General features: G+C 38.8%; 1 protein-coding gene across 23 annotated transcripts in view; it reads right to left on the reverse strand.

Annotated features, from left to right (window-relative positions):
* Positions 1-21,904, reverse strand: part of ACADL (acyl-CoA dehydrogenase long chain) — a 53,110-nt gene that overhangs the window by 10,522 nt on the left and 20,684 nt on the right. For 8 of the 23 annotated variants that reach the window (XM_070618186.1, XM_070618191.1, XM_070618189.1 and 5 more), the window contains 5 exons: positions 21,187-21,374; positions 19,834-19,947; positions 8,111-8,405; positions 7,281-7,405; positions 5,363-5,440 (listed from right to left, as the gene is read on the reverse strand). The gene's annotated coding sequence lies outside the window, so the exon portion shown is untranslated. Of the gene's footprint in view, positions 1-5,362; positions 5,441-7,280; positions 7,406-8,110; positions 8,406-10,509; positions 10,913-17,414; positions 18,072-19,833; positions 19,948-19,973; positions 20,477-21,186; positions 21,403-21,904 lie in introns of those variants that run through there. The other 15 variants (XM_070618168.1, XM_070618183.1, XM_070618178.1 and 12 more) reach the window with 9 other exon arrangements.

Below are 21,904 nucleotides of genomic sequence, written 5' to 3' on the forward strand. Positions count from 1 at the left end.
TTTAGGGATAAATAAGACACTAAGGCTTTTAGAATCAGGAAATCTTTGCTTTTTAGTAATATACAAAATTAAAAGTTAAGCCTTATTTTGGAGAATTTTAGAATCTTTGGATTCAAAGATTTCTCCTCCCATTGTGTTAATCTTTTTTTGTATTTGACTCCTTCCTCTACAGAGGGAGCATGTTTAGTGTTTGCTCCCTTTCCAGGTTGCATTTTATCTTGAGCAGATTTAAAACCAGATTAGTTGTAATAGGATTCCAGGATGTGGGCAGACGTCTGCCTGTCACCACAATCTCTCTTGCAATCAGTTCCCCCATTATTTCATTGGTGCCACCAGAGATTGGCCAAACTCAGGCATCCACATAAGCTCTGGATAAATCAGAAGATGACTGAATGAATAAACAAAAGATATTAGAAATTATAAATTTTGTCTCATCAGGTAACAAAAGTATTCATTTAATAAAATCCAAACAATAAAATTTCTTCATAAATTACTTTTTTCTCAGTATGGCATTCATCCCAGATTGGTATAATTATAAAATTCTATTAAGATATTGATTACCTGCATAGCTTTGTTTTAGTTTGCTTAAGAGAGTACAAATTCAAAATAACTTTTATAAATATGTTACATTTGATTTAATTTTGTGAAATTCAGCACATATAATAGCATTCTAAAAAAGAGGTTGTTTGGGATTTAGAAATGGATGGAATGTCTTAATTTCTTGTTATCTTTAATGTTTCCCCAAAAAGTTTAAATCCACTGGTTTTACAGAAAACAAAAGAAAAAGAGAGCACGTATTTTATAACATTTCTTTAAGATTCCCACCATCACTGCCGCCATCACGGGTATAAATTGACGCTTCAGAAAATATTACTTCCCACAAAGTTAACAAGTAACTTATTTTTTGGAAATGGTTAATAGTCACTCCAGTAATATAGGAAGTTAAAATACTGAGTGGCTGAGTCCACTGCTAGAAAAAAACAAAAAAATGTTATTAGGAATTCACTTTTGGTGGCGGTGACAGCAACCACGACACTGTACAGTTGTTTTTACCTTTTCTCACCTCATTTTATCCTCTCAGTTCAGGAGTTAGGGAGGATAAATATTACCGTTTTGCAGGTAAAGGAACCGAGAGGCAGAGAAGTTAATACATTTACTAATTAACGGCTGCTATTTCATGGTCACATAACAGAGTACTGGCCATTGGAGGGAGAAGGTGGGTGTCCCAGCACGTTGGCAAGGACCTTTCTTATGACAGCACAAGACTGTCATTGGCCCAGGTGGGTGGGAAGCATTATTGAGCTTCAGACTTTCCTAGCAGACAAATGCAAAGGCATATTTTTTAAGTATAGAATCTGTTTGTTCTTTTTTTTAATAATTTTTAATTGAGACATTAAATGTGACCGCTCTCTAGGAACATGACCAATTCTGGTTATTATTCTCCATATTCATCATGGTACCATGCAAACAGTAAGAACTGGGTAATTATTTACTTATTTCAATTACTGTATTACAAAGGAATTTTAAAGTCTCAACACCTACTCTCTGATGAAACATGAAACCTAGAGACCTTTGTGTTTTCAAATATAATTCTTCTTTTGAAGAGATTCCACTGTTGCCTACAGAATCCAGCGCTTGCATTTACTGGGCCCACCTGGCTTCGGCTTCAGCGGGCTCAGGCTGGACCGGGCAGGGCATGTGTTTCACATTAAGGACGTTCCAGTGGAGCAGGCAATGACAGAGATCAGTAGACCTTTTATAGGTTACTAATCAAATTCAGTCGTCAACTAAAGTGCACAGAGCAAGGCAGCAGGAGGGTGCTTAGCCCCACAGGGATGACGCTCTGTATCTCTGGCTGCTCTTCCCAGCACGGCAGAGAAGGCCTGAAAAGTGGCAAACTCAAGCCCCACTTCTCAGAGGTCCCAAGCCTGAGTAAGACAGAAACAGACTCACATGCTCAAGACCAGCTCTTTAAAAACAAACAAAAAAACCCCGAAAACAAATAAAATGAAACAAAACAGAAAAGCAAAAAAGGTACCACTTTTATCTGTGAAACCAAGAGTCAGCAACACATACACACACACAAATAATACAGCTTAATCTGAGGATATGAGAAACACAATTAGCATGATTTTTTTCTATCAAATCAGTCTGTACACTGCATCCACATACTGCCTAATTTGTTGGATTAGCTTTTTTGATATTATCTACTGCTCTCTTCCATTATCTTATAAAAAGTTCCTTCCCGATGTCGTCGGGGAGAGAGAGAGCCATCTAGTTTAAAAGTTCATATGATCTTTGAACTAATAAGCTGGCCAAGAAGGGGATTATTATTTCTGAAAGGAAACATGTCTTTCAAATTGAAGCCAGGGATTTCAAAGAAGCCATCAAGCTACAATTTTTGCTTGTTACTGACCTGAAGGAATTGCCTCTGAGAAAAGAGACCAAGACTGATGCTGCACTCTGATCCTGGGCCCTGTCCACCTGCTATGCCTTCCTTAGAACCCAAACTAAACTAGACGCACAATGAGCCACGACGTGGCTACATTCCCAGCAGCCATTGTAACAGCACAGTGAAGTAGAAAATAGAAACATCCATTATTATTTAACCTTCTTAGCATTACGAATATTGTGCATGAGATGAATTAATATTCTGAATAAAACATGAAAACGCACAGGCAAAATTCCCGTGATGATTTAATTTGTGCTGGCGTAACTCAGTGTTTACTCCTGGTGTCATGACTATACAAAGCTAAACAATAAATCTGCTTCTGATTAAGGCCTATTTGAAGCAGTTCTGGAAGGATAGAGCAAAACCCAAGTCCAAGGATGGATAAAAAAAGAAGCCAGTTAGCTACTGCATGCACACATTCCTAAGGAAGGAACAAGCCCTAGTTCTTGCTGAGTTTTTATAAAAGATTATAAATTATATACACCCTGTGATTTGAGCTTTCTGAGCTGCCCAATGGCTACAGAAAACTAGTAAATTATATCTATGCTGGAGCTTCTATTCTAAGTGTAACTTTAATAAAATGTTTATTTTCCTCATTAAGGACTATAAGTGCATCAAATGTTTTCAATTATGATTGCCAAAGTGATAAATTTGAAAGTCAGTTTGAATACTAGTTTGATCATTTTTCCCTTTAGATACTCTGTATTTAGATTAAAATTAGAAAGTTTTTAGAAGCCCACAGCATTCTCATTCTCAGATTCAGAACTAAATTGGACTTCCCTCTATAAAGCAAAAACTTCCTTGGGAAAATTTTATAAACTGAAAATATTGTTAAATAAGAGGAAAAATATATTTTCTAGAGTGATGAGGAGAAATGCCATGAGGAAGTTATTGAGGCAAAAGACTATGGGAAGAGGGAAAGGAGAAATTACAGAGATGGAGGGAGAAATACAGAAGAGGATGCGGCCTATTGACAAACTTGGACTGCTTTAAACTAATAACAGGAAGATTTGTATGTGATATAATAAAGTGTGTATTTAATTTCTTTTAATTTGAAAGAAATAACTCTAGTTGGAAGAAATTAATACTTTTGTTTTTTAGAGCAAAGTAAATAATCAAATATTTAAATATGACAACTTAGATCCTTTTCAGATGCAGGTTAAATTTTCTGTAGTGCCATTTTTCTGTGTTTTCCTTTTAAACAAGTGCTATATCCAAAGAAGACATCTAAATACCCAACAGGTATATGAAAAAATGCTCCCTGTCACTAATCATCAGGGAAATGCAAATCAGAACCACAATGAGACGTCACTTCACATCTGTCAGGATGGCTATTAACAAAAAAACAAACGGCAAGTGTTGGTCAGGATGTGGCGAAATCAGACGCTTGGACACTGTGGGAGGGAACTTAACTTGGTGCAGCCACTATGGAAAACAGTGTGGAGGTCCCTAAAAAAAGGCAGAACTACCATATGATCCATAAATCCCACTTTTACGTATTTATACAAAAGAATTGCAATCAGGACCTCCAAGCAATATTAGCAGGCAGATGTTCATTGCAGTATTAATCACAGTGGCCAAGATGCAGAAACAACCTCAATGTCCATGGACAGATGAAGGAATAAAGAAAATGTAGTATATACATACAATGGAATCCTATTCAACCTTAAAACAGGGAAATTCTGCAGTCTGTGACAAGCTGGCTGAACCTGAGGACATGCTGCTAAGTGAAATAAGTCAGTCACAGAAAGACAAATACTACATGATTCCACCTATATGACGTTCTAAAATAGACAAATTCAGAGACTCAAACAGAAATGGTGGTTGCCAGTGGCTAAGAGGAGGAGAAATGCGGATTCACTAATAAATAGGCATAAAGTTTCAATTAGGAAGATGAATGAGCTCTACAGATCTGCATACAGTATCGCGCCTGGTGAACAATGCTGGACAGCACACTTAAAAACGTGTGAAGAGGGGAGATCTCATGTTAAGTGTTCTTACCACAGTAAAATAAAATAAAATAATTAATAGTCAATGCAAATTAAAGGAAGAATAATAACCTATTTTTCACCCATTAGATTAACACAAACTTTAAAAGGCAATAACATTCATAGCTTAGGAGGAGAAGTCATCCACAGACTTTGTTCATTTGAGTTGCTGCAAACGGGAGGAAATAATCCAGAAACGTATTAATATTTAAAATATGCATACTTTTCAACTAGCAGTACTACTTTTGGGGCTCTGTCCTGTTGTAATCGAAAACACATGTATCTAAGATCAATGTATAAAAGTGTTGTAGCATTGTTGTCATAGTAAAAAACTATAAATAACCTGTATAATTATGGTTAATCAATAAAATAAAATATTATTAAACTATAAAAAAGTGATATTAGTCCTTCTGTACAACGATTCAATAAAGCCAAGCATCAAGCTTTAGGCTACTGGTCTCTTCACTTTTCCTTAAAATGACAAAATCGTAGTGGTGAGCCAATAACATAAAGCTATTGCCATCTGCCTGAAAACACTCTGCAGTCAGTTGAAAATGCAAAGGTTTTGCACCTCTTTTCCCTCTATTCTCAATGTACAAAGTACAGGAAAGAAATTTTCCTTTCTCTTCCCATCATCCAGGAGAGTGTCATACCACAGCCATATTCACTTTGCGGTTGGGAACTCCCACATGTACCCCCCGCCTCCGTGGAGCTAAACACAGTCATAAGCTGGTCTGTTTTGTAACTCAGATGCTCTAGACGACCAAAATAAAAAAGCAGGAAAGAAACGTTTAAAATGGATTTTCATGAGGTGCTTCACAATCAGGAAACATGATTTATGAGTGCTTACATGCATACATTTATCAAACAATTAAAGTTAGCCATATTAGTCAACCAGAGAAGATTGATACAAATTACATACGAAATAAATCTCAGGAGAGTTTTCACACAATGAATACTTTCCTCATCAACTATATTTCTGGCTGGGTTCTTGTTGAGGCTGGAAACAAAATGTAGAAAGTTTAGATTATTAAGTTTTGGCTACTTTAGGCCTGAAAAGGATATAGTAAAAATTTGAATTTGGTCTAACTTATTTAGATTCTCTATATGATCTAAGTTAACTGTATAATTTTACAGCCACCTATTTCCTTTTGCCTTTGTAATATGTCTTTTTCTCCTTCCAAGATGTCTCTTCCTACTTGAAGGTTGCAATTCTGAATTTCAGTAACTGTGAAAAAGTTTTTTTAAGGTTTTCAGAAATAAACTGAAAGAAAAAAGGAAAACCTAAGAAGGAAGACTATTCTTAAAGTACATGCCATCATAGAGTAAACTTATTAAAGGTGATTTAGGAATTATTACTCCTGAAGTATATGTGTATTAATATGCAATACTTGAGAAATACTCTTTTCTGATCTTATCACAACAATCTTAATTATCTTTAAAATCCATATGATAACTGGTAGAGATTGTATTCAACTTAAGATAAAAATAGAATTTAGCTCAAAATTCTTTTCAACTTATTTTTCAATAGTGGAAAACATAAAGCAAAGGAAAGCATAGACACATTTTCCTATTTAAAATCATTTTTAACTTAAGCCAGAGGACAGGTGAGGATATCCCTAAGAATACAGTAACAATATAATGATTAACAGACAAGACTTGGGGGCAACAATAGTTGGAATTCTATAAATTTTTGTGTTTGGTAAGTATTTTAGTGAAATATTTACTGGGCCATAACTAGTCGCTTCCTCTGCTTCAATGTGAAATATCAGCATGTCTATAAACCCAGTGTTTTCAAAGAAGAATGAGGTCAAAAGCTGTCCAAATATCTATTCTTCCAAAAATATCTTATCTAAAATATTTTTACACTTTTTCCAACTAGTCAAAGAACTTGCTATAAAGGTAAATGTAAAATGCTTTCCTCAAAAGTCTAAGTTCCTAGTAATTCCACACCAATTTCATCCCCGCAATTTTATTATCTTGGAATCATTACATAAAGCACTCTTCTGCATATTTCCCTGTTCTACCTCTGACTGAACTGAATGCAAGTTAATGAATAATGACAGGAATTTTTTCTAGGTTATTTTTGGGTTAATGAGATGTAAGAATGTTTGTTTTTTGTAAAACAGAGGAAACCAAACCCACTTCCCGAATCTGATTTAAACTATGCTCTTGTATCTTAAAATACACAAAAGCCTTATAGGGGTCTTTTTTCAATTAACTCATCTTTAATAACATTGCTAATCATCTTTAATGCAAATGAAAGCCTTTCTAAAGTTAATAGGACATTTTTCCTTTTTACCTAGTAGAGTGTGTGCAATTTTTATGGGACAGCCACTTCTTTAGAAATTTTTCTTAGATCTGGAAAACACCACAATATAAAAATCCAATCCAATCCACTCATTTCACAGATGTCAAAATCTTGGCCCAGAGAGAATTAAATTTGAGTACAGTTATTTAGTGAAAGAACTGGGACTCTATCTCAGGATCTCAGGTCTCTAAGTTTTACTGTTCTTTTTTGGTCTCACTAAACTGCTGCTCTTCAGATAAGCTGAAATTAAACTATTACTTGAATGAACTAATCAGTCATCCTACTTCAATCTCTTAATATTTTATTTTCAATGGCAAGCTAAAAGTTAAATATCAACTTGAGTAATTTTTAGCACATTATAAATACGCTTAATAGGACCTTTCAGCATTTTTAAATACGTTGGTTCTCGCTTCTAGTTTTCATTTACATAGGCTTCTTCCTTTGAGACCCTCCAGCCTGAGTCTAAAGTTGGAAGAATTCCCTAACAGCCTGTGCAAACACCACATTGCAATCGCTGTCGCCCGCATACCAGTATTTTGCCATGGAAGCGGCTGAGTCCAGACGGCCCGCTTCATGCAGCTGGAGACAGCTGTCCACAAAAGCTCTGGTTACACGAATTTGAGTTTTTAACTCCGCTGGCTTATGCTGCACCATCTCGAGTTTAAAGGAAATGAAAGAAGAGAATGAGCACATTTTGAGTCACTAGCATATCAAAAATTATATAATAAAAGATCTTTAGAGCAAAACAAAAGTGGAATTCCTGGAGGTTTTCTCTCCATAAAAGAGGCACATGTTAACTAAACAGCTTAAATTTAAAACCCACTGTATTTCCTTGTTAAGAAAACTTGTACTAAAAGAAAAGTAAATACATAAATAACATCTCATGTTTTAGATTAAAAAATTTAGACCATTGAGGGGCAACTTCTTGAAAAACAGCATGACTTTAATGGATGAGCACCATCTTGTGGTACAGACCTTTAGGTACAGCTACTGAAAACATTGATTTTCCCCTGGAATCTAAATCCATGAAGAATTTTTCTTTATTAATGAAATTAGGTACACACGTTTCTCTATTCGGCTTCTTTGTCTTGGAGCAAAGTAATAAAGTAATAAACTGGAGGGACAACATCAAAAATTTTATTTGTCTTATTAGACATTATTTTATATTGCAAAGCATTTAATCTAGGTCTGTGGAATGCAACGGAAGAACAACAGAATCAGAGCACTCAAAAGATCAAAGTTCCCCCAACCTCTCCACCTCTCCCCAGCCTCCCTCTTATGCTCTCCATAGCTTGTCTAGCACAGTCTCTAATTTGAACTGAATGGCCTGGAACTGTTAATGTTAACACACCTACATACCTCCTCCTGCTGGCCACAGACAATCAATAGTATTCTTGGACATCATTCTATCCGGACCATCTTCAACTGTTCTCGACTGCTCTCACTTCAATCAAATTTTCTTGCATTCCTGACTCTTGGCTCTCACACCTTGAATTCTGGGTTTACATCTGGTCTCTTTGGTACCAATTCTTGAACCTCCTTCAGGAAACTGGCTTGTATTTGAAATACTGGTTTTCCATCTTGAGTAACCTCCCAAAATACACCGCACTGTAGGTTCAAGGCCCAGCTATGGTCAGCTGGCTGTATCTTCCTTCTGGAAATTCAGATGGAAACAGAGTTTTGATCATTCTGCTGTGGAATTTAGGAGGGAGACCTTCACCGTGGCTAATCAAAGGCATTGAAGTTAGTGACAAAAGGCGGCACAGTGAAACTCAAAGGAGAAGTGAAATGCACCCCATCCATGCAGTGGCAAGTCCAAAGCTATGACTGAGTTCTTCGAGGGAGGCTTTAGGGACCAAATTCTCCGAGGATACTGGCCCTGCCTCTGCTACTGGTTACAGCAATGCTCAAACCACAAAACCAAACTTTTCCACATCACTGTGGTGGGGACAGTTTGGGCGATTTCCATTTCTGGAAAAGCGTAGAAAAGGGGTCTAATGAGACCCGGGACCAGGCAAGCCCAGGGTGTACCAGGTGCAGCAGGAGCTCTGAGGGGCAGATGCCTCACAGGTGTGTCAGCATAGCTACTGTGCTCGTGAAAAATCCAACCAGCTGCCTCTGCCTCGGTTTTACCCCTCCCTGTTCTAGAAACAATGTCACTGGCATCAAATGATCCTAAACCAAGCGGAGGGAAGGCTGGTGTGACTCTTTTTCCACCTCTGTACCCTGGCCTCTAATTCAGAACATGTTCAGTTACATCAAAACTTTTCTTTCCCCCTCATTCTTTCCCTTACTTTTTCTATCTTCCTTTCTATTCATTTATATCTAATTAGGCCAAATCTTTACTCTGTAGTCAGCACAAAGTTTCTCACTTTCATCCCTCAATCCAAGTTTACTCACAGCAAATCTAAAGATGGAACAAGACATGAAAAGAGTAGAGAAACACTCCTCTATACACTGAAAACAGATGAGTATATATTCCATGAAAATCCCTGAAACTGAGCTCTAAACCTGCTCCTGGTTTAGTGCAATGACACTACCTATGATGCCTCATTTAGAAAATAAAGGGGAATCTGACAAGTCTCAGGATACTTTTGCCCCCTCCCCCCATGATGGCACATTTGAGAATTTATGCGCTATTTACAGTGTGAGACAATCAAGATCTCTAAGCCCAATTCTCTCATGTGAGAGCTGTTTCTGTGGGAATGCTGGGAGCTTCTAGAAGCTGAAGTTAAATTTCAGACCAGGATGCTCATTTAGAATTCTTGCTTCAGTGCATTCAGTGAAGTCCACAGGTTTGAAGGAATTAATGCCTCCAAGAGTACATAATTTACTATCTGGGGATAAAAAGATGAAATATTTACACATTCTTGGCATTGAATTCAGAGTTACTAAACAGCTCTGGTCTTTGCTCTTCACTGCAGACACTGCATCATGCTTTCAGAAATTACTCTCTAATGAATGGTGGCTCATAATTGTACCACATGTTACTAGTAAGGAGCTTTTTGTGAATGATCGACATGCTTGAGGCAGCATTTTTTAATATTTATTAACAGTTACTAATAGATAATACTGCAGCTAGCATTAAAAAAACACTCCCCTGAAATTACTAAGTGGATCAGATGCTGTCTCTTTCAGAGTTCTGAATGACAAAATTCTTAGAATCATAGAATTATGGAACTGGAAGATGCTTTGGAGAGGTTGTCAAACCCAGTATTCCATTTACACAACAGCAATAGTTGTGCTCTACTATATTATGCCCCAGATGTAAAATATAACAACTTAGGCTTGCTACCTAACTTTATAATTAACCCCACACTCAAGGTCTTCTGGAGGAATGTAGGAACAGAAGCGTTATTTTTCACCTCTCCTGTTCCTTTCCTAGAACTTTGTTACCTTAAAATCAAGAGCGTATACCTCACAGGAAATACCTAAAGCTTGCATTAGAAAAGAACACTGAATTTTCACTTCATTGTCCGTGGGTGAATTGGAGGAAAAGAAGGTCTATCTAAATTTCTGGGTTGTAAAAGTAAAGTATGGCTTAAGAGTGTAGGTCTCAGAATTAAAATATTTTTGTAATCTCGGTCAAGTTATTTAACCTCTCTATGCCTCAATGTTCTTATCTGTACAATGAAGATGAATATAATACTTACTCAACAGAGTTGTTGTGGAAAAAAAAAGTGAGACAATCCATTTGGGACAATGCCTGGCACACAGAAAGCGTCAATAAATGCCAGACATTATCATTATTTAGTATCTGAATTTCACTATTTTATTGTTCATTCCATGGAAAATCATAAGACTTGACGTCAACTATGGAGAGTATGGATGAAAAGAAATGAAAATCTTGTAACTCTTGCTACTTAAGTATGTAGGTCTCCATTCTAAAAGAAAAGCATATTTTGTGAAACTCATCCAAATGGTCAGAAAGGCCCCAAATATTCAAAATTGAAGGATAACAAAGAGAAAGGAAATTGAATAGTTATATGGTCATAAGATGACATTTGGCCAAGTATAACATGACATTTAAAGGTTGTCTACTTCAGTTCAGCAACGGGAGCCACATGACCCCAGCTCTAGAACAGACGGGCAGGTGCGCACTGGCCTCCTGTCTCCTGAGTACACACCGAGACTGAACACGAACACGTTCTTCAAAGATACCTATTTAGATAAAACATGAAGATCAGAAGAAATGTCTCAGAAATCTCAGAACATACATTTAGCTGGAAAACACACTACTACTCATAGCAATCACATACCTGTGGAAGCAGAATGCTACTGCCACCTAGTGAAATTTTAGTAAACTACTTTGAAAGAAGGCAACTATAAAATGACGCTTGCTTTGAAAAGGATTAAAACTACTTCTGTTTTTACTATCAAAATACATATATACATACATACACATATACACACATATTAGATAAATAAATATTTTAGAAGAGAAGAACTTTTTTCTCCTATAGGAAAACATTATATCAATTTTCTATTTTTTTCATGGTTAAATGTGAAATCACATTTAACAGTCTGAGCTATACAGGCAATACGGGTAATATCAGTCATCTTTACTGTAAGTTCATATGAAGTCCACAGACACAGGAAGAGTAGATTTCCAAGGGTATATAAATTATGTCTATTTGTTTCACTTTTTTTAGTTTCCAGAATAGGGCTAAAGGCATGAGCATTTTAATACACGTTTTTAATGTGAAAGTGGTGGTGGTTAATTTGAGAAGCAAATGATACTAATTCCACTTTGGGTACAGTTGGGAAAGTCACAGAGTGATACCAGTGGTATCACTCTTTTCATATTGTTAGGAGGCTGTAGTGTGTATTTCCAGAGTTAGACCTATCAAATTACATTTCAGCACACAACCTTTAGAAGGCAATCAATATATATTTGCTCAGTGAAACAAAAAAGAATAAATTGTGTATGTCAGTATTTCTCCATGGGAGACTACTAGCATTTTGAGTGACACAATTAGTTGCTATACAAAGATCTCTCTGAATTACGGGACATTTAACCAACACTGGCCTCCAGGACACGAAATACCAGTTACACCCCTGTCACAGTGCACCCCGCCCCCCAACATTTCTAAATGCCTGGGGGAAGAGGGCAGTCCCTGAGAAGTCAGTGACATGTGTAAATCAGTCATGCATAAATGAAAGGGAACACAAAGTACGACACCCTTGCTCTTAAGGAAATTACAATCCAGGCAAGTCAAGTCATACTGTTTTTTAAAATGTTTTCTTGATTGTGTGCCTCATTTTTACAGATTCAGATGAACTGTTTTTAGATCTATATGTCAATAAGAAAGTTAGGATATAAAGAAGTTTTTTCAGAATGGAAACAGTTAACTTGAAGAACATTTGGTAGCAAAGAGTTCCCAAAAATGACATGGAGCAAATCCAGATTAGGAGCAAGAGGAAGAAGTTGATAAAAACTCTCCTTGGTGGAACAAAATGAAGGAAGGCATTACGTAAGGGAAAAATAACAATAATGTTAACTTTAATGAGAACTTACTTTACTAAGCAGGCAATATTCTAAGCACTTTCTGTGTATTATCTCATCTAATCCTCAGAGTAACTCTACGAGGTAGCTACTGATGTTAGTCACATCTCACAAACAGGAAAGTACTTCTGGGAGAGAACACAACCTGCCCAGACCACACAGACTGAAGCAGCTGTGCCAGGATTTACACCACGCCGGAACTTAATTTCCATAGCGCTGCTCCTGAAAAGCTACCGAAGTGTGTCATCTCCCCCTTTCCCTTCACAAAGCCTCTCAGGCAAGTCATTCTACTTAACACCATGTCCGACGTGTTCGCAGTAAGCATCTTTGCTGTAGACATCTTCGCCACAAGAATTTTCGCTGCAAACCTTTTCCCTGCATACCTAATTGGCTATAAGGCAATTGTGCGTAAAAGACAAAATAACCGGTTGACAGTTTGGTTTCATTTCTCCATTGACACAGTACTCCCATTTTTATATTACAGTCAAATTAATAAATAGAAATATCATTAAATTGGAGTCACGAGGCCAAAACGGGGAGCTCTCTTGCCCTGGGATGATAGCAGAGCCCGAGAGCAAGAAGAAAGACTTCCTCTTCCTGACCGGCAGGAAGCTCAGCCAATGAGAGACTGTCACAGCTCAGCCAATGAGAAGCTGCTACACATCAGCTCTCAATTCCTCTGTTTACAACAGCCCTTGCTGCTGGGGCACTTGCACGTTCTTGCTATGGTTTTGAACTGCCTGAACTGCAATTCTTTGCTGATCCTGAATGAACCAGTTTTTGCTGGAGAAATAACCGGCTGTCTATTTGTTTAAGGTCAACACTTTGGTGGCTCACATCAGGATCCAGGGAAGACCCCCAACAACTCCGAGGCTGGTGGCAAACAGGTGCAGTACTCACAGAGGAGCCCATTGAGCATGCTGCTTTCCTCACCAGCCCTGGAGTTGGGGTCAGTGTTTCTCCTGGATCTGAGCTTCTGCCTTCTGTGCCTCTGAGGCTCTCCACGCTTTATTTGAGATCTGTTTTAAGGCTTCATCCCTTTCTGGTTAAGGTCCTCTGTCTGCAAGTAGTTGGGTGGCACTTTGGTCTGACTCTTTAAATCAGGCTATTCATTTGAACTGATAAATAAATTAAAAGCAACAGGATATACTGGAGTATAGGAGGAAGCCATTTGGTTTAAATCTAATTCAGCCTGACCTTGTTTTTTTCCAAAAGAGCCTGATGTGGCCTGTTGAGCGCGCATTGTACATCTGCTTTAAATATTTACTATGTCCCAAAGACGAGAATGATGCCCTCAAAGACAGGGCTGCAACTTCCCCCATATACGCATTTAAGGATAAGTATCTCTCCCTAAAGTAAGGATTAATTACTGACCTGCTGTGCTCACCTTGTGACCACTCACCTTGTGACTACCAACCTGCAGACCACTAATCTGCTGTGCCAGCTAAGCATCTTGTGACAATTGTCAAAGGGACTTTCCTGTCAGATGTGATGTATGCTCTTTGTTCGAAGATGATATATAACTACCCTGTACACCCCACTTCTTTGGTGCCCTTCGTTCCTTGGGGAGGGCACTCCCTCACCAGCCTCGGAGTCATTGGGAGTCTGCCTTGGATCCCTATATGAGCCACCAAAGTGTTGACCGTAAACAAATAGACAGCCAGTCACCTCTCCAGCAAACACCTGCCCCTTTAAAATCGGACCCTCTGAGGATTCAAATGCTAAACCCAAATTAGTTCTGTTTAGAACAGCCCCTTCCTAGTCATATTAATTGTCTTTAAGGTTTTGTTATATACCTGTAAGCTGGACTAGATCCTAAATTCTTCTAGTTTCCTTAAATGTCAGGCTACAACATTCCAAACTAACATTTCCAATATTTTGCTGCCCTTGAAATATCCTTGGAAGGGACTATACCAGGTCCTCCTCACTACGTACAGGGCAGCCAAACTTCAGGGACTCGAGCCTTGGGTACACATCTCACAGCTAAAGAAGACTGCGCCTGACATCTGATCCTGCACAAACACTGAAGACGCCAAGTCAAATTGGCTAAGAAGAGAAGCAGCTGGCATCTGAGGCAGACAGCTTTCCCAAGATGACTGGACCAGGCCTGGATACCCTCTTCTCACTGTTGCTTTTTCCTTTATTTTCTCCCTCTCTTTCTTGGAAGGACAATGCTCTTGTCCACATTTCCCAATCCTCTGCAAAAAAAACCCCTCTCTGATTGCTGGATTTGCCATCAGAAACCTCACTCAGTCCAAGACAGGAATGACCCTTTAAGAATTTCACTGGGATTTCAAACGCCGTTGTCTAAGTTGTTCCACAGTCCAGTTTTATAGCCAGAGTGATAAGCCTGCCTAAACCTGTACCTTGTTTCAATTTAATCTAGCCTTGGGAGGGAAAGAGAAGATATTCTGAATATTTGTATGAAAAATTTGATGGCACCCCCCAATGTAACTTGGGCCGTCTGTAAATTTCTTGATTATACCCATATATTTTGGCAACATCTCTGGATGTAACAACATAATGTGTGAGCCTTATTTAGAATATGTTAAAGCCTCTATACCAATGAATGAGTCCATAGATACCCTCACTTATGTGGGAGCCTTATGTACAGCCCCTGGTTATACTTTCACATGTGGAAGTTTTGTAATGGGCTTTATGCTTGGGAAACTCACTGCCTTGACAGCTGGAGAACACAAGGACAGTGTGCCTTTGCCGTATTGACTGTCCTACTCTCTCTACATGACCAAACAGAGGCCTCTCGCTGGTCTCTCCCATTAAACTTCTATAACCACTTTCACCAAGAACTTCCAGGAGGTGTGCATGATTCTGGGTTTGCCACCATGGGAATACTTTCCTCCCGCAGATCGGAGTGAGTGCCAATGAACAAACGATCAGGAATGTCTCCCTGACATTAGATGAGTTGGCTGACTCCACAGCCAAAGCAATTTCAGCTCAGCAGTGGTTGCTTAACTCACTGGCCAAGGTAGTTTTGGATAATCACATAGCCCTCGATTATCTCCTTGCTGAGCAAGGAGGTGTCTGCGCCGTGGTGAACACCTCCTGTTGCACACGGATAAATGCCTCTGGGGAAATAGAAACCCAATTACATAAGATTAGAGAGCAAGCACATTGGCTACAAGTTTCACCAAATAATCCACTGTATTTGATTTGGTCAGCTGGTTACCGTCAGGTCTGCGCTCCTGATTTAGAACCATCCTGCAAACTGGGCTTATAGTATTGCTTTTAATCTTACTCTGTATACTTATTGCAAAATTCTGTACTTATCACCTGTCGAACATTTGTAAAGATGATGTACCTAATAAGGTGATGTTAGTTCAACAATTTAAAATGATTTCTGATGCTTATGACCTTGGCCAACCACAGACTTTAAATAAGAAATTCCTGAGACTTCTCCCTCCTGAACTTCCGTATTACTCAAATGAGGCCTAAATGGTTTCCAACCACTAAGCACTTTCGCTCCACTGTGGAACACAATAACCAAGAAAGGTCCTTCCTGGCACTGAGGAACAGGTCCACTATGTGCAGAGAACCTGTCTATTGATCAGCCTATGTTCAGGAATTAAAAATGGTGCCTATGTTCAGGAATTCTTGGATGCTATACTTTTACCTGCCATTTTAGCTATTGTTAAGATCTTGGGGTATTCTAAAATTGACTTCCTGGAAGCCAAAGAAAATCACCTTGCTGATGTTTCTTCAAGAAATGCAGCCCTTAAAGGAACCAACAACAGCCTCTGCCATTGTCCAAAAGGATATTTCCCCAAATGATAACTTAGAAAAACTGGCTAGAGAAGCCAAATAATTGGCCTCAGAAAAGGAAAGACAAGATTGGAAATTCAACAATTATTGGTTTGATAAAAAGAGGTCTGGTTCAGACCAAATAACAACTGAGTCCTACCAAAGATTCTCAAATTCCCACTCCTAACCACTGTGCATGCATTAAACTGTTGGTCTACTCGCAAAACGACAGCATTCATGAATCAATGTTGGTGGGGAAATATTAATGAGGCCACAAAAAGTGCCTATCTCATGCTTCCCACTCGACCAAACCACAATCCAGGGAAGCCCGTTTGTACTGCCCCTGGACTTTTTAAACTACCTAATGGGCCACCTGAGGTTTGGCAAATAGATTTTATACAGCTTCCCCGTCTCATGGAGACAAATATGCTCTAGTCCTAGTTTGCGTGCTTTCTCAGTGGACTGAAGCCTTCCCTTGCAGACAGGCTGCTGCCTCTTCTGTGGCGAAAGTCCTTTTGGGAAGAACTATCCCACCTGGGGAACTCCGCTCGAGCTTCACGGTGATCAAGGAACCCATTTTACCAGTCCGGGACTTCAACAAGTCTGCACTCTTTGGCTGGTTTTACAACACTTTCACTCTGCTTACCACCCTCAGTCCTCTGGTTTAGTTGAATGCACTAATGCTATTGGGACTCAATTGGCAAAATTTGCAGAGATCTTCAATTGCAAAATTTGGCCAAAAGCATTGCAGTTGGTCCTTCTAGATCTCAGATCCATCCCCTCTGGAACTCATAAACTCTCACCCTTTGAGAGAGTCACAGGATACCCAAGGCACTTGGCTCCTGCCTCTTTTGACCCACAGCTGATAAAATGAGATATACTCTAGTATTGCAAAGGCCTGATTGCTTCTATTAAAAATAACCATGTTCTGAGAAAGCAATCTTTCACAGTGCAGTCCAGGGAGATGAAGACCTTAAGCACCACACCTTGCAACATGGAGATTCTGTCTATTGGAAAAGACACCTCCAGTAGGACTCTCTTCAACCTCACTGGAAAGGCCCCTGTTAGGTGCTGTTAACTAACCTTGTGCCACAAAACTCCAGGAAATTGACTCTCGGATTCGCATGACACACCTAAAGAAAGCACCAAACCCTGACTGGACCTGCATGTCAGCTGGTGACCTGAAAGTAAAGATTCCCCAGAATTGAAACAGACTACATGTCTCTGATGAGACAGCTTTCCCAGGATGTCCAGAGCAGGCATGTTGGAAGTTTGTCCGCCAAACCTTTGATGATGACATAACACTCCTGATAATCTCCAATGCCTATGACCTTCATAACATATGGACTTTAGAAAAGAAAAAAGCTAAGAGTTTTCCCTTCCACCCCTCTTTGTTACCTGAAGGTCAGTGACCTCAATAGGTTTCCAATCTGTGCACTTTCCCTGTAAGACATCACTGAGGAAAAGTCCTTCCTGGTATTGAGGGACAAAAAGCTGCTGAAACCAGAAAAACCTGACTCTTGATCAGCGATGCTTTCAGAGAAAGATCTTGATCAAAGGGGGAAAACGTCAAATTAGTAAACAGAAGCCACTTAACGTCAAACTCTCAATTCCTCCAATGGACTCTTCATTTACAACCGCCTTCCAAATTTCCTCTTCCCCTCTATAAAAGAGTTTCTCCTTCCTTACTGCTGGGATCTTGCACATAGCTCACCATGGTTGCAGACCCCAACTTGCAATTCTTTGCTGATCCCAAATGAACCCATTTGTGCTGGAGAAAGAACTGGCTATCTATTTGTTTAAGGTCAACATTATATAAATCTTAGCTTCACATTTCCCATAGAACTTTGGAATGTCTATCAATGGACACTGTGACAGTATACCAAGAACAAAAACAGAGTAGAAGGCTTTTCACAGTGCCATACAAAGCTCAGTTACAAATATGCATCCTAGTATTTGGAAACTGATGCCTCTCTTAATGAAGGAAGAAATTTTAGTGAAGAAGAAAAAGTGCAATGGATGCCAAGTGAGAAGATGCATAGATGCATCACAAGCACAAAAAAAAAAAAAAAAAGTGTAATACTAAGAACAAAAGACTTGGCTGACAAATGCTTAGGTATAACCCGCAAAATAAAGTCAGTTATTTGTGCAGTAGTGCCGTGAATCTACACACATTTTAAATGTATTCAAATATTTTGTACTTGACAATAAAGTCTTTTTGGTTTTGTGATTAATTTTTCATTATGTCCTTTTTAATGTCCCTCTTTTATTTTTCCTTATTTTACCTTTTGCAGCAAAATTGCCTTAAAACCAATTAGTTATGTGGCAAAAATATTTGCAGCGAAAATGCTTGCGGCAGACATGTCTACAGTAAAGCCGCTTGTGGCGAAAGTACCTGGAGCACTTCAAACTGTTCAAGTAGATTTCCAACTCCAGGGTTTTTGCTGGTAAAATGTTTCACCAATTTGATGACTGCATTGTGTATAAACTGTTCCTTCATTTAAGAAGAAACTGGAGGGTCTAAAATTGATTGGCGTTGCTAGTGATTATGGCCACCACTTATTGAGTTCTTCTGCAAATACATTAAACTTCCTGGTAAAACCCAACCCTAATTAAACACAATCATCCACCTTCTCTGTGCTTGAACCTGGCAGTTAAACCCTTCTAGTAAGACTGATGCACACAAAAACAGAAGGGACCACTATAAATTCATGGTCAGTAACCTCACCTGAGCCCTGGATACTGCAAGCAGGCTTATTGTGTTTCTCTAGTTAGTTCAGTCTCTCACTCTGAATGGGTATTTCAAACCTTCCTCACTCTCCTCGGACACGTACATGCCCTCTTCACCTACTTCTCTTTCAAGAACTTAATTTCCCTATTGTTCTTGAAGGAAATGGAAGTCTTCAGAAGAGAGCTTTTGCCATTTTCTACCAACAGAGCTGAACCCATGCCCATCCTTTCCTCTTTTCTTCCTGCTACAATGGAGGCAGCACCTCTCCTGTCCTGTACGAGTGGGGAGGCCTATCTTTCCATGTGCTTTGCCACCCACCTTCACACTTTCTCAAAGATCATACGCAGCTCATCATCCTCTCCATATCTACGATCTTTCCCACTTTACTAAATCCTTTCTCTAGGTATTAAAATATGCTCCAGCATTCTCATCCTAATAATAATAATAAAAAATTAACCATCTCTAAATATCTCGCTTGACCCCCAAAATTCCTCCCTACTTGCTCCTCCCTTTTCTCTTCTTGGTCCCAGTCATCAACCTTTCTCTCAGCCACCATTCAGGGCCAAACTCAGGAAAGAGTTGCCTGCCATCAGTATTTTTACCTCTTCACTTCCATTTCCTCCTCTACTCACTCTGGTCTGGCACCACCTGCAAACCAGTCCATCAATGGCTCTTATGAATTAAACCTCCATATCATTACGCCCAATGGGCACTCTTTGACCTTCATCTTATTTTCCCTCTAAGCAGCATGTGGCCCACTCCCTCCTACTTGAAATCCTCTTTCTCTTGGCTTCTCTGACAACACTTACCTGATTTGCTTTCTCTTTTCCAACTGTCCATTCTCAGTTGTCTTTGTAAGCTCTTCCTTTCCTATTCTACCTCTAAATCTTGTAATTTTTCTCAGGACTCTGTCCTAGGCTCGCTTCTTGTCTTACTCTCTACCTTCTCTCCTTCAGTGACCTCATCCACTCCGATGGATTCTAACAACACGTATAGGAAAATTACTCCATATTTATGTTTAGCCTAGATGCATTTCAGATGAGGAAAGTGATATCATCTAATACTAAACCATGATGACAAACTTACCTGTATATGTGCAACTGTTTTCCTAAAGGCTTCTCTTTGTTTAACGTAGGTCCTCGTTTCTTCAAACATGAATTCACTGGCTGAAATTCCCAACTCAGCAATCAATAGCCTTTCCTATAACCCAAAAATTAGGTCTTGAACATTATTCTAATTACAAAAGTGATTTTCACCTGATTTCAATAATAATAAATTCTATAACTAACCTTTATAAAACTCCTAAAGATTAGTTTATTTCTTAATTCTTTATAAGAAAAGGCTCCCATAGAGGTTTATAAGAATGTTTTAACATATCTGTAATAACTTTCTAAAGCAAACCATTATTTTTTATTTATTTATTTTTTTAAGATTTTATTTTATTTTTTCCTTTTTCTCCCCAAAGCCCCCCAGTACATAGTTGTATATTTCTCGTTGTGGGTTCTTCTAGTTGTGGTATGTGGGATGCTGCCTCAGCGTGGTCTGACGAGCAGTGCCATGTCCGCGCCCAGGATTCGAACCAATGAAACACTGGGACGCCTGCAGCAGAGCGCGCGAACTTAACCACTCGGCCACGGGGCCAGCCCCAGCAAACCATTATTTTTATGAATGATTGTACTATATATAGATATCTATGTAATTTATTTAATTCTCTCTTCTCTTTACTCATCTATGAGAAAAGAAATTCCAAAGTTATTGATCTCTGCACATCACATTTCCTAACATATCTCTGGAAATCAACATTGTAAAGTGCACAGCTTAAATTCTGCCTATTAGTGCAAAGGTATCCATAGTCAGTTTAATTCCATCTTGATGGTGATTTTCATATTTTATTTCCATGCCAGTGTTCCTAGCCCTTGTCCCCAGTTTCATGTTTAGCCCATGCTGTGGCAGTCACTGGGCAGATGCACTCTCTTATGTTGACCTGTGAGGTCAATGATCACTCAGCAACCACACTCCAAAAACACAGATGTGAAGACTGACCCTGTGTGGCCAAAACTTCTCAGTGTGAACTTAACAGCTTTCCCCTTTGATTCCCAAGTATTATTAAAAAACCTGCCAAATGTTTTGGCTGATACTTCCTTACAAAGAGCTAAGAATCTTTGACGTAGTTAAGAAGCTAAAATCATTCCAAGAAAGAATCACAGAACTGAAATATCTATTTTTCCCTACTCACTTATAAGCTTTGACTGGGTACCTCTGAGTTCAGTTATTTGCTTATCTAGCCTACACAACTCATATATTTTTTTTATGACTTCAAGTTACACTCAAATGATTGGCTGTATCACAAGTTTTGTATGCATGGATTTATATAGTTCTATGTTATTCAATTCCAAGTCCATTATCTAATCAAAAGATAAAATCTTTAATACTTCTGACCTGTGGAAGCTCTTGCATGAGGTAATAGAAGCCTTTATTCCTGGGGCCGGCCCCGTGGCTGAGTGGTTAAGTTCATGCGCCCTGCTTCAGCGGCCAAGGGTTTCACCGGGTTGGATCCTGGACCTAGCACTGCTCATCAAGCCATGCTGAGGTGGTGTCCCACATAGCAGAACTAGAAGGACCTGCAACTAGAATATACAACTATGTACTGGGGGTCTTTGGGGAGAAGAAGGGGAAAAAAAATGATTGGCAACAGATGTTAGCTCAGGGCCAATCTTTAAAAGAAGCCTTTATTCTCTTCACATAGGGCACTAGCTGGCAACTGTACATCTTCACAGAATAACTCTGCAGTACCCTAAGAGATCACACAATTATTTCATTTAAATCTCCCAATAACCCGATGAGGTGACTATTATTTCCATTTAAGAAAAAAACAAAAAAAAACCCCAAAAACTGGAAACCATGTGGGAGTGGTTAATGAACACAACGAGGAAGTGGTAAACTAGGGATTCAAAGCTAGGCCCATCTGATTCCACAACTTGTGGCTTTCCCACTCAATACTCTGTCATTCTAGTTCCAATACTGTCCAGTTCTCTAGGTACTGAGGACTAAGGATTTCTAATGCACATTAAGCAAAATATGTAGGGGATTTTTGGTAATTGAAAAATAATTATAAAATAATAGAAAAAATATTTCCTGTTCTTATTTCATAATTTTC

The sequence above is a fragment of the Equus przewalskii genome, chromosome 5 (genome assembly GCF_037783145.1).
Source record: "Equus przewalskii isolate Varuska chromosome 5, EquPr2, whole genome shotgun sequence".
NCBI lineage: Eukaryota > Metazoa > Chordata > Mammalia > Perissodactyla > Equidae > Equus > Equus przewalskii.